This window comes from Oryzias latipes, chromosome 12 (genome assembly GCF_053564925.1).
Source record: "Oryzias latipes strain Hd-rR chromosome 12, Olatipes_Hd-rR_3.1".
In the NCBI taxonomy this organism is placed as follows: domain Eukaryota; kingdom Metazoa; phylum Chordata; class Actinopteri; order Beloniformes; family Adrianichthyidae; genus Oryzias; species Oryzias latipes.
The window spans coordinates 2,503,042-2,515,659 of record NC_136248.1 but is presented as its reverse complement, the minus strand read 5'-3'; the positions used below and the strand labels follow the sequence as shown (position 1 = coordinate 2,515,659).

The 12,618-nt window shown below is 45.2% G+C and overlaps 1 protein-coding gene and 1 long non-coding RNA gene across 18 annotated transcripts in view; one reads left to right on the top strand and one right to left on the bottom strand.

Moving 5' to 3' along the window:
- tcf4 (transcription factor 4) overlaps positions 1 to 12,618 on the top strand; it is a 224,354-nt gene that overhangs the window by 145,466 nt on the left and 66,270 nt on the right. The window lies entirely within an intron of this gene.
- LOC105355332 (uncharacterized) lies at positions 8,899 to 10,692 on the bottom strand. The gene is made up of 2 exons (XR_909777.3): positions 10,547 to 10,692; positions 8,899 to 9,534 (listed from the first exon to the last, which is right to left on the bottom strand). It is a non-coding gene; the product is annotated as an uncharacterized LOC105355332 (long non-coding RNA).

The following is a 12,618-nucleotide window of genomic DNA, read 5'->3' as shown; positions in this document are numbered from 1 at the left end:
TTTTATTTTCTAAAAATGACATTTTATTATTTTTGTTTGTTTGTTGCAGCTTTTATCTGTTTCAGCTGGTCAGTTTCTGCTCAAATATTTTTCCTCTTTCACCCGATGTGACAATGGAAAAAGTTATTCGCGTCTCCACATCCAAACGCCAACTCTAGAGTCCGCAAACTTGCAGAGCAGGAATCCTACATTACATTCAGCTTTTCACATTAAAAAGCGAGTCTAGTTTTAGAAGTAACGCCCGAGTCCTCTCCTCCCACTCTTAATAATTTATTTATATTTTAATTTTCCGCTCACCTCCTGCAGACCACATTTCCTCCAATTTGTTGCTTTTCTTGAAATGTTCCGTTTGTTAGGATGAACAGAAAATCACTGAAAAATCACCATAAGGGCTGCTTTGCATTTTTAATTAAGAAACTAACATATGAATATATTTGCATATTATTGAGTTGCAGATTAAATCACGCATACATAATCAGCATGCAGCAGTTCTCGATCGTTTACTTCTCCCTCTCTGCCTGCACTGTGCTTACTGCTATTTTGGCAAGCTTTTGTTGTGATGGATGCCAGACTCGCACACCAACACACCTTTCCCAGGCACACTTGAACAGCCCCCCCATAATCTCTGACTCTCCATCTCTGGAACTGTCAGGGTTTCAGGAAAATTAGCGTCTGACTTCCTGCGTCCGAATTGAAGCCGTGTCGGGATTTTGATCTTGATTACAGCACAAAATATATAAACAACCCCCCATTTTCCCTCAATGTCATTCCCCCTCATTTAACCTTTTTTTCCGTGTTTATACTCTAAAGACTGGAAGTGTGATGTACCTGTAAAGAGTTTATTAACTCCTTAAAACTTTGACTCATTTGGAAAAGATGACCTTTTAACCGTTCTAACTTTGATCTAATGCTTGGTAACATCGTCACTTTCTACAGATTCACCTTCTTTCCAATCGTAGGTGCCATGAATTCACTGTGGTTTTCATCAGGGTGAATGAATATGTTTTTTGTGTGTGTTTTGATTATAGTATTATTGAGTAGGTAATCAGCTGGTGGGTCACATGTTTGTGGGCGGAGACATGAATTGATTTTAAATCACCTGTGGTCTTTTCCCCCTTCCGTGTACGATGGAAGGGGGGGTGAGCTGGGTTGCCGTATTTTTTGTTGACCTCCTTGGTACTTTTTCTTGATTCTTTGCTTGTTGTATTTTTGATCACGATATCTTAAGTGGATTTATTTACCTTCTTTTTTCACTAATAAAAAGTTCAAAATATGAACTTGGTCGAGCTTCCTGGTTTTGAGCGCAGCATTCAACCCGAACCCAAGTCTTTGTTTTTTTGACGTCGCTACACCAATTGCAGTGACACTGATGTAAACCTGGTGACCCTGTGAGACTATCGTTAGTTGTGGTTCGTGCCCCTTCAACCACAGCTGTTCTCTTCAGCAGTTGTGGCGTATTAAGTGAACGGTTCTAGTTATGTCATACTGAGAGGCTGGTTTCAGTCATGCAGACTGCGCTGTGGTGGTGAGAGGCGTTTCTGGACCACAACGCCCTCCTTGGTTGATTCAGCTGCAGTTTTATGTATTTACTTCAGGAAATTTGGAAATGTTGTTGTTGACATTTTTATTTTCCAACATCTGCCTTTGAAAGGAATTGGCCCAGAATAAAGTCTCTGTGGTGATCGGGCCTTAAAGACCCACTCAGATGAAAACTGTTTTTGGTGTTTTTAAAGTGGCATTTTTCTGATGATGGAGGACATAGACAAGGAAAATGCAACTTAAATTTGCATTTCTGAGTTGTTGTTTTTTTCCTGTTGTGAATCAGGAGCAAGCGAAAAAAAGGCTGTTAGAAAAATAGCCTGTGAAAATGCGCTGGATGGACCTCAAGCTCCCTGCTCCAAGCTCTCAACGGGGAGGGGAAGGGGGAGTGGGATTGCTCCACATCAACGGTCCCACTCACAACACAGAGACAAATTTCTATGAACTCCTGCCGCTCTGCAGAAACTATGTCCTAGAAAACGACAATTTTTTAAAGAATTTTGGCTAAAAACTGCATCATTTTAATCAAAAGACCACCGGGAACGCTTTGAAAACTGATCAAAAGATGATCGGTGTGGATTTTCAAGGGCGTATTCAGACTGGATGCATTTAGTCCAATTTAAGTGAACCAGCGTTTGTTTTCCCCAATAACCCAGAACAAATTTTATGTCTGAAAACACCCAAGTGAACCCCGGTCCTGGACCAGGAACCGCTCTCGGACCCGTCTTTGGAGAGCTCTCGGTTTCTTTTCCAATGGGACTGAGCTTGGGTTCACTCTGAGATTCTTCAGTCTGAATACAATCCGTCCTCGGAGCGAAACAACTAGACCAAAACCAAACCAAAGCACAACATGTCCATCTTTCTCTTGTTGTTTTGACCCGCCCTCATAGTTCCTAGCCAGTGACTGATGAGATCTTTAGTCACATGGTTTTGTTTACAAGCTTTGGTCACAGTAACAGAGCAGGCCGCTTGATGGCAGTCTGAATACAGACCAAACTCAAAGTTGGGGACTCAATCTGGAACAAAAGATTTTCCCAGTCGGAATACAGCTCAAGCTTACCAAAACAGAAATTAGCATTAAAACAAGCCAAGGTCATAAAAATAAAGAAGTCAAATTTACTTTTGTGTTTCTTTGATCAGATGTATTCTCCTGGTAAGAGAATTTTTAAAGACAAATCTGAGGAATTACAAATTCTGTGGAGGCCTGAACCATTGACTGTATCAGATGGGAGCCAGTGGGCACCACATGCTTTTATTGAGGCATTGATTTGTCAGTTTATACCTAGAACTAGGGATAAAGAAAAAGAATTGCGTGGGGGTCCATCTCACGACCATCAGTTAGTTTATATAGTCTCCGTTGCATCTTCGGTCCATCCCCCACCCCCAACATTCCAGAGGAGTGGTTACGACAGAATTGGAAATGAATTGGATTGAAATCTTGTGTCATAAAAGATTTCTTACTTCCAAAATTAAACTTTCGTTGTCCATGGCAAAAATGGACGGCAGTGTCATCCGCTGAGTTTCCGCTTGGGCATGGCACCGATATACAATAAAATCCTATTCATTTTTATTTTGAAAACCGGATCTGTTTCCCACTTCTCCTTCTTTTTGCAGCAAAACTGATGCCTCAACAGTCTGGAATAGAACTCTTGTGTAAAGCTTGCGTTGTTTTGCAGAGGGACGAACGTCATGCTATGTACACCACGGGCAAGAACGCGCTGAACGTGGGTTTTTGAACGCGTTGGCGTTAGCATACGGTGTTCACACAGGTCTGTCGCTACCTGATATTAGCGCATAAACTCAGTCAGAAGAGGCCCGTAGAGAAAACTCTAGTGAATCTTACTCCGAGCTTTTTCTTTCACAGCTCAATTCTGATATATCAGGGGTCCCCAAATCCAGGCCCGGAGGTGTCCTACATGTTTTCAACCAACCTGCCATTGAAGCTCCTTATTGGCTAAACAAACTTGATCCAGGTAATCAGCAGCAAATAAGGCAGGATTTTTGGAAAACCAGCAGGACACCGGCCCTTGAGGCCTGGATTTGGAGACCCCTGCGATATATGATAGACAAAGAATAGTCATAGAATTCTAGCCGGGTACAAACCACAATCATTAATTTTGGTTCAACTTTCAATGCACGTTCAAAGGCCCCTTGTTTTGTACGTAGAGCCTGAAAAAGGCCTTAAAAAATGACCTTTTCCTAGTACTATTCTATTACCACTAGATCCACACAAAAACAATGCACTCACCTGGTGACCACCTGCACCCAAAAGGGAGACAGATACCCGTTTCACAGGTTCCCAATACACAACACAGCACACTCCACGTCATAGCACCACACATCACAGACAAGGGAACTGTTGGCTCGTGTGACCCAGACTGAACAACGTAGGAGCGCGCCCTTTCCCCTTCTCCCACCCTCTGGAACGCCAAAAGGCCGACAGAACGAAGTTGGGCGTAGTAATGCGAGAGTTTTGAAAGCCGAGGCCGGAAAATGCACATATATGTAGACTTTTTATTGGAGGCGATTGCTTGAACGCGCTTTGCTGAGCCCTGTGCGAACATAGCAGACACAAACATGAAGAATGTGTGTTAACACAACAGGGACGGACCGGTGCAAATCAGGCCTCAGGTTTCTTGTTATTTGACACTTGAAGGTGAAATCTACACGAACAATGTCACAGCAGAGGCAATCTCTGCCTATTGCGTTCTTTGTCTAAGTTAACCGGTGTCGTCGCGCGCGGTGGGACATGAAGGCCTGTGCTTGGAGAGGCTGCAGAGGGAGAGCTGAACGCGTTCGTCCAAACGTGAAAGTCAACAACAAAAGAGAGCCGGAAAACGGTCCATGCTGTGGAGTGACAATCAAAGTTAGAGTAGAAAGAGACACAAACAAAAACTTGAAGGATCTTGCATGAAGGACAGAATGACAGGAGGAAAGAAAGGTTTGAGGGGAAAAATGAGACATCCAGGGAGGAAGAGAGATATTGAAGCAGACAAAAGCGCAGACAGAAATAGAGGGAGAGATTGACAACTGGGCGTAGTGATTGGAAAGGAAAATCCTGTAAGCATGAAATCAGGATGAAATGTGAGATTATAATTCAACCAGGGATTAACTATCATCTAAGCACCAAAGAGGGAGGAAGAGGAGAGAGGGAGGAGAAGGGGAACGAAAGGAGAAAGAGTGACAGATGAGGTCCAAAACAGGGGGAAGTTTCAAGGAAAAGGCAATTTTGGGGAAGAATAAAAATGAATTGAACGTTAAGTAAGTGGAGGGTGAAGGATGGAAGGGGACAATGTGGAAGGGTGGAGGAGGATGAAAATGTCTATGTGGGGTGGGGGCTGCCGGTTGAACTGGAGTGTTTGGGAAAGGCAGGGACAAAGGATGTGGGAGTGGGAGGCAAAGATGAGGAGAGGAGCGATTAGAGGGGCAGGAGGAAGAGGAAGGAGAAGGAACGAGAGTGAAAGGAGGAAATGATGAGGTGGAGAACGAGGAAGAGGGGAGGTCTGCTCTGACTTTTTGACGGGTACCCCATAATGCCGTTCTGTCGGCAGGGATTTGCCGGTAGTAGCTGGTATCAGGAGGGAAATTCTGGAGTTGACAAAAATCCCTCATTGATGTCAGAACGCCTGAAGATGGGTTCCTCCTGATGACCCCCACACCCAGACTGTTCCATGGGTTAGCAGCCAGCAAAGGCAGCACAAACATAGAACTGAACGAAGGTTTGTCAGCGGGAAGCATCTTACTCGGGTGGTGATACGTTCCTTCGCTGGATAGAGACTTCTGATGACAAATTCTAGATCTTATTCTTCAGAAACTTGTCACTTGTAGCACTTTGATCCGATGCTCCTAAATGTTAAAAAAATTCATTTTCCACCACAAATCTTCCTTGAGTGGTCATCTTGAGTGTCTCGAGTCTTAAAGCCTCATAGGGAGTTGGAAAGAACTGTAAAATGAAGCACAAATGAGTGGAAAGTCGACCGATTTTACACACAAACAGCGTCCTGAAATTGCAGGCTCACTAGCACTGTGCCGTTGGCACAAAAACCCTACATTTTGAGGAAAAAATCGCCTCTCCTTGGAATCGAAGCGCTGTATAAATGAGACACTGCCTCATTTATGAATGAGACATTGGTTGTGTTCGAATTCTCTGCGAAAATCCAGTGTGCGTCGATACTCACCAGATCAGATAGTGTCGGAACAATTCTTACCAAAAAAATTATTATAACAATACATAATATTTAATATTTAAATAAACCAGTAACATTTTTATCTTTAGAACACTGGACTCATGCATAATCGTCACAAAACGCTCATATTAATTAGATTTGAACTTTGTGAAATCGATGATGTCATGTCAACCGTTTAAAAAAAAGTAGTGATCATGGTGTCTGAATTTCTTTTCAAATTCAGGGCACTACATACGTACTGTATAGTTTTTTAGTAGTTAGGGGTTGGGGGGGGGGTTTGGACACAACCTCATTTATACAACCGGAAACATGGACTTCCTGTTGGAGGCCCCTTTGAAACCAAAACTGAATTCAGTTGACCGGTTTTGGGGTACGTCTGTACAGTGTTCCCACGCTGCACGTTAGTTCAATTTGGCTTTCACTTTTTTTTAACAGTGCACTGCGTCCTGATTGGCTGTAGACATTTTGGAATTGACATTTTTTTGTCGGCTCCTGATTCACGACGATTTGAATAAAGAAATACTCAAAAGTACCATTTTAACCCTAATTGTATCTATATATGTCTTCCATCATCAGGAAAAGGCTACAAGAACAAGTTAAAAACAGCATTTTCATTGGAGTGGGTCTTAAAGCTGAAGATTGTAACTGGATGCATGATTCTGAAGGGAACCAGAAGAAGAAACGCAGGAGTGACAGCGTCCGACTCTCCTCCTTTTTGGCTTTTCTTTCTCCTCTATTTCCAAAAGATTTTGTCCCAGAATTCCACCGATTTCCTGTTTTCTTCCTTGTTAAACTGTTTCCCCCTCTTTCCTTTTTAATCCTGTAAAATCTTCCCTCTTCTTTCCTTCCTTTACATGTTCATCCCTTCATCTGATTACTCCTCCTCCTACCTTAGCTGATCTCTGTATCTGCCTCCTTTATCCTCATGTTTTTCTCCTGTCTTTACTTTTTCTGTCTTTTTGGGTTTTTTTCTCCAGACCTCCTCAAACAGTCTGTCTTTTCCTCCATGCTAGTGTTCTTCTTCTCTTCTTCTGCCCTGTAAAACCTGCATCAGTTGCATTACTCTCCTCTCAACAGGTCACTGTTTTTGGGCTCCACATTTGCCCCCCCCCCCCCCCCCCCACCACCACCACCACCACCTCGCTCCCTTCATCTTTCCCTTCATTTCCCATGCAGTCTGGTTGGGTACAATGCTGGGAGCCAGCCAGCACTGCAGACAGATGGTCCACTTATTAGATGTGCATCAGCCCCCCCTCCCCTTCCTGCAGCTCGCTTTTTAATCAAATTAAAGCTGAAAGAGGAGCGAGAGAGAGGGAGAGAGAGGCCGACTGGAAGAGGAGGAGAGAGAGAGGTTTGGGAGGTCTGTTCACTTGTTTTGGAGTCTATTATTTATCTGAATAGAATGAATGATGACAATGTTAATATGGAATTTGGACGACAGCACCACGGACTGTCCCACCGTTGTGGTGACTGCCTACAAGCCCCGCCCTCTCTCTTTCTTCCTGTTTTTGTGAAGGGCGCTCGACCAGATTACCTCAGGGAGATGAGTTTACTCACTAGGTTTGGGACTACTCAGCCGTGAAAGCCGCCGCTCAGCGCGGCCTCTGCAGGAGAGAGGAGAATTCTCCAAAATAATGTGATTCCTGCAGGAACACGAAGCCCGTCCCATGTGACGAAGCCGGAAAACGATGACTTTCTAACCCGAAAGAACTTCAAAAGTTTATTCAAGATAAATGTCAGTTGTTCTTCTGCTTGAAGTCTGAACAACCCCCATGTAAATTTCACATAAAGGCCCACAACAATCATCCTCTGATCTGTTTCAAAGCGTTCCAAGTGGTATTTTCATTATGATGATGTCATTTTTATCCAAAATCTAAAAACCTGTTTTCTTGGACATAGTTCCTGCAGAGCGGCAGCAGATCATTAGAAATTCACCTTTGAGTTGCGGGTGGGACCATTGCCTCTGTTTGGGGCGGCCGTGGTCGCGGTCTACCTCTGATCGGGAGATTGTAGGTTCGATTCCCGCCATGTGTCCAGGTGTCCTTGGGTAAGACACTGTACCCCACCTTGCCTCTAGTGGAAGATTGGCGCCAGTGTTTGGCAGCGGAGCCGCCATCAGTGTGAATGTGTGTGTGTGACTGTAAAGTGCTTTGGGCCTTCGAGGAAGCTAGGAAAGTGCTCTTTAAGTATACGCCATTTGTTTACGCTCTCCCGCTAGCTTACAGCCCCCCTCACAACCCTAAGCTAACATTAGCCGGTGCAACAAAAACAGCAGCAACATCAGATCCGTCCATCCGTCCAGTTCTGATCCAGATTCCAGCTCAGACCAGGGAAACAAAGACGTTCATGGTTCTGTTTGTCTGCAGGTGGAGGATCAGAATGAAGCAGATCAGGGAGACATTAGCCTGATGATTGTAGTTTGTATGTAACCACTACAAGCTTTTTCCAATGGCATTTTTTCTTCTGCTCCAAATTCACCACAGTTTGGATGAATAAATACTCACAAATGCAATTTTAATGTTACCGTTCTTAATACACGTCCTCCATTATGAGAAAATGGCAACAGGAATGTGCTAAAAACACCAAAAACACTATTTTTATCGGATGGGATCTTTAATAAAAGTTCCAAATGTGAACGGTGGAACAATAAGATCTCAGCTACGTTTGAAAAAGAGAAACATTTAAACTTGGAGTAAATACAAACATGATCTCTTCTGGATTTGTGAATCTGCACTTAAAGTTGGACGTCAGTCGCCGCCGTGTTTACCTTTAATTTCCACGCTGCCATCTGACAAGTTTGACTTAAAACTTGATGCCGGCGCCGCAGATCCACTCCAGAGCAGCTCCTCAAACAAAAGACTTGTTTGAACTCAATTACATTTAGATAAAAGTCCCTGCAAAACAATCACAAGCAGGTGTGAGCCTTAAAAACCATGATGACGCACACACAGAGTCCTTCAGCTGAGCAGAGTGTTTCTGGCGCCCCCTTCAGGAGGACCACAAACACACACACACACACACACACACAGAGTTTTTTTTAAACTTTCAATTCCTTTTTTTTGAGCATTCAAAAATTTAAAAGTAAAAAAGACAAATGTGTAGGACTGTGTTATCTGACACGAACATGACAGACAGGTCAGCTGCTGGCTGATGGTTGCCATAGAAACCACACTTTTGAATTTGTGTGACAAACTTGAGGTAATATTTATGATTACACTAAATCTGGGGGATTAAGGTACAAAGCAAACAAACGAAAATGAGCAGAGGACATCTTTTAAGCAAACAGATCTGTGGGAAAAAGAGTGAGAGGAAGTAAGGAAAAGAAAGAGGAGTAAAGGGGGAAAATAAAATCTTGAAGGTCTTTGAGCTGACAGTCAGACCGCCATGCCGCCTCTCCTCATCTCCATCTGGGAAGAGGAAATCACTGCTTCAGTGCAGAGAGGATCCAGTTTGCAGCATGGCGGTGCTGGAGGTCCGCTCACATCTCTGCTCATGGCCCGGGCGGCGTGCACCGCCCTCAGGGGAAACCAGCGCCGGCGGGTTTGGCCGGGGAGCTCCAGCTTCCTCCCAAGGAGGAGGAAACATCCAAGCGCCTTCCTCTCCACTCTGAGCCAGAGAGCCTTTGCTTTTCCAGCACACGGGCCTTCACTTCATGATGTCCAAACGCCTTCAGCAGCAGCAGAGAGCTCCAGACCTTCCCTCCACCAAGAACTCTGACGGATGGAAATCTGGGCCACATCAAAGGCTGTGGTTCTGAAGGTGGTGCGGTGTAAAGTCTGGGAAATGCACCCCACCACCGGCTGAATCACTGCAGAGAGGAAGACGAGGGGGGAGAGGAGGAGGAAATCATCAGGAGAGAAGAAAAACAACAAAAGGGAGAAATTAAAACCAAGAGATGACGAATGGCAAAAAAGAGAGGAAGAAGGAAGGAAAACAAGGAGAGGAGGGAAAAAGAAGATGGAAACAGACAGAAAAAGTGGATCAATGAAAGGGAAAAAGTAAAATAAAAGCAATAAACGAAAAAGAGAGAAATATAAACTTAAGGCAGAAAGAGAGGAAAGGAACAACGTATGGGAAAAATAGCGGATGACAGGAGGAAATTAAGGGAAATTGTAAGAAGATGGAAAGAAGAAAGAGAAATGGCATCACAAAGAATGAAAAGCAGGAAGGAGATAAGAGGAAAGGAAAGGGGAATAGGAAATGATGTGACTCTGAGGAGGTGTTGTGGAAGAAGCGCGCGCGCGGCCTGAAACAGTGGAAAAAGTGAATGTTCGGCAGTTCAAAGGCACGCGGCTCGCGCGAGGGGAGGAGGGAGGGGCGGGCAGGATGGTTTCCAGATTCACCGCGGAAAGTTGAAAGAGTCTCGGCGAGCGCGAGCGTCTTCGGGTGCGCGTGGGCTCCCTCTCCTTGTGTTTCCACGTGCGTGTCTTCTGGGTGGGGACACTGCTCCCGCCCGCTCGCTCTCCCTCCCTCCCTCCCTTCCTCCCCTCCGCCTGCTTTGCATATTCCGCGTGCCTCCGCTCGCCGTCAAACGGGAAAATGCAACTGAAGGAATTGTCGGCCGGGAAAAAGCGCGCGCGGCCAGGAGAACCCGAGCGGAGTGTTTGAGAGCAGCGAAGCCCAGAAAAGTTCACGCAGAAGAGGAGGAAGGAGCGAGGCGGGAGCGCGCGCAGAGGAGAAGGAGCGGAGGAGTGCAGCCGAATAACAGAGGAGAGTTTCCTCCTGCGGACGGCGGGAGCCATGTACTGCGCCTACACCATCCCCGGGATGACAGGCAGCTCGCTCATGTACTACTACAACGGCAAAGCGGTAAGACGCACCTGCGCGCGCGCGCGCCTCGGTCCACCTGCCCTTCGTCCGTCCTCCGCGAGGTCGTCAAGGCGCGCGGACAAACCAGGGGCGAGAGACCTGAGGAAAAAGCGCAGAGAGAGAGGAGGTGTGAGGGGAGAGAGGTCGGAGCGGCACTGAAATTCAGGGAATAAAAATCCAAATTTAGCGTTCGTGTTCGCGCGGGCAGAGGCTGGCCCGCGCGCGCTTGTTTACAAAAACCTCAGCTGTGTGAGAAATCCTCTATTCCATTCAGAGCAACAACGAACGTTAACAATAAGAAAGAAAAACACAACAGTTTGTCATGATGCACTGGAATCTGGAGGATTTATTTTATTTAATGACTTTTATTTTTGTTATTTTTTTAAAGTCGCACAGAAGCTTTAAGTCAATGTCGTGTTCAACTAGGCCTCAGAATGCATTTAAATGCACCATCGAACTGCTAATTATTATAGGCCCAGTCTGGACATAAACGCGATATTTTGTCTGTAAATTTCATATTCCATTGCTGCCGTCACTTTTTCTGCCTTCTTTATTTTTAAATAATTTAAGTTGATCACAAGTTGAAACAGTTTTTCTTTTGTAGACACTATATATTGATAAAATAGTAAATCAGAGTGTTTTTCAGAAAAGCTTTCAAAGGCGGTGGGGATGCTGTCTGACCTCCTGTGAACCTGTCTGTTTCACAGCAGCACCTATAAAACACCAGCAACAGGGGGCAAAATGGGGGGGGGGGGGGGAGTAGGGTGTAAGGAAAGCCAAGATGAATAAATTTAACTGCTTTGCTTGTTAAAAAAAAACTGGAATGTGTGGAAAGTGCACATGAAGCAAAGCGGCTGGGATTTCCTACAGATCCACCTGTCAGCGAAGTGTCCATCTGACTCCTTCAACTCTTCTAGCTTCCTAAGGAGCAGAAAGGCCAATTTCAATTATAAACACGTAGATTAAATTAAATACATTTTAAAACGATAGTCATATTTTATAACCCCTAAAATTACTGTATAAAATAACAGAAACATTTATTATCCTAAAGTGCACTTTTTGTTTTTTATTTCAACTGATTTAGCTTTTTAAAAAATGTAATTGCTAATCCTTTAATGAGGCCGTGGATCCTCAGACATTTTATAAATCTTTGTGTTTTACTGTTTTTATTTTTAATCGTCTGTTTTTTAAGGATCATTTTGGAGCTTTTTTTGTTTTATTAAAAACCCGGGCGAAGGCCGTCCGCCTCCCAGGCACCTGCTGGGTCTTCGGACTTGGAATTTGTCGTCCTTTTTTGCAGTTTGTTGTTCTTTTTTTGTGTGTGTTTGTCTCGTCACCGCAGCTCAGGGCCGCTTTTGTGTTGCAGAGCTGCGGCTCTTGGGTTTGGCGGTGCCAGGGGGCCCTGCATGGCGCCACCGCTTTGTTTGGCGGCTGGCTGCTGGATGGCACGTTGTGCCGACAGTCTTGATCTGGTGCCAAGCTGCTTTCCATCTTCACTTTGCCCCCCTGTCTTGGCCTGTCTGTCAGCGTCTCCGCCTGTTTACCCCCCCATGAGATCTCTGAAATAAGGTGTGGGAGCTGGGTCTCCTGGCTGCAGGCGTCTTTCAGGGCTTTCTCTGGGCTTTTCCTGCAGCAAGGTGTGTCACGAAGAGGAAAGGTGGAGGAAGAGGAGAGATGAGGAAGGCCTCAGCCGGGAGAGAGCAAACAGGCTGAATTGAGGCTTTGCTTTGGGGGGGAGGCTGTCGCGGGTGGGAGAGGAGGAGGGCGAGGACCGCGGCTCGGGCTCCGAATGGCTGCTGTCGGCTCACCAACGGGGGCTCCGGTGGCTTAATGAGGCAGCAGGAAACTCGGCTAAAAACAAAAGGCCTCATTTAAAGGCGGCCCGGCCAGCCGGCCATTGTTATGCTAACCCGGCGTTTGAATATTCAGCAAGTTTTAATTAGGAGAACGGAGAAGCAGCTCGCCAAAATCCTGCAGTCCGCTCCGTGTTCAGCTCCAGGGTGGACGCTTTTTCTGTAACAAATAACTCAAGGAGAAGATTTCCAGCTTTTTTTCTACACGTTTCCTATTGTAAAAATATTCT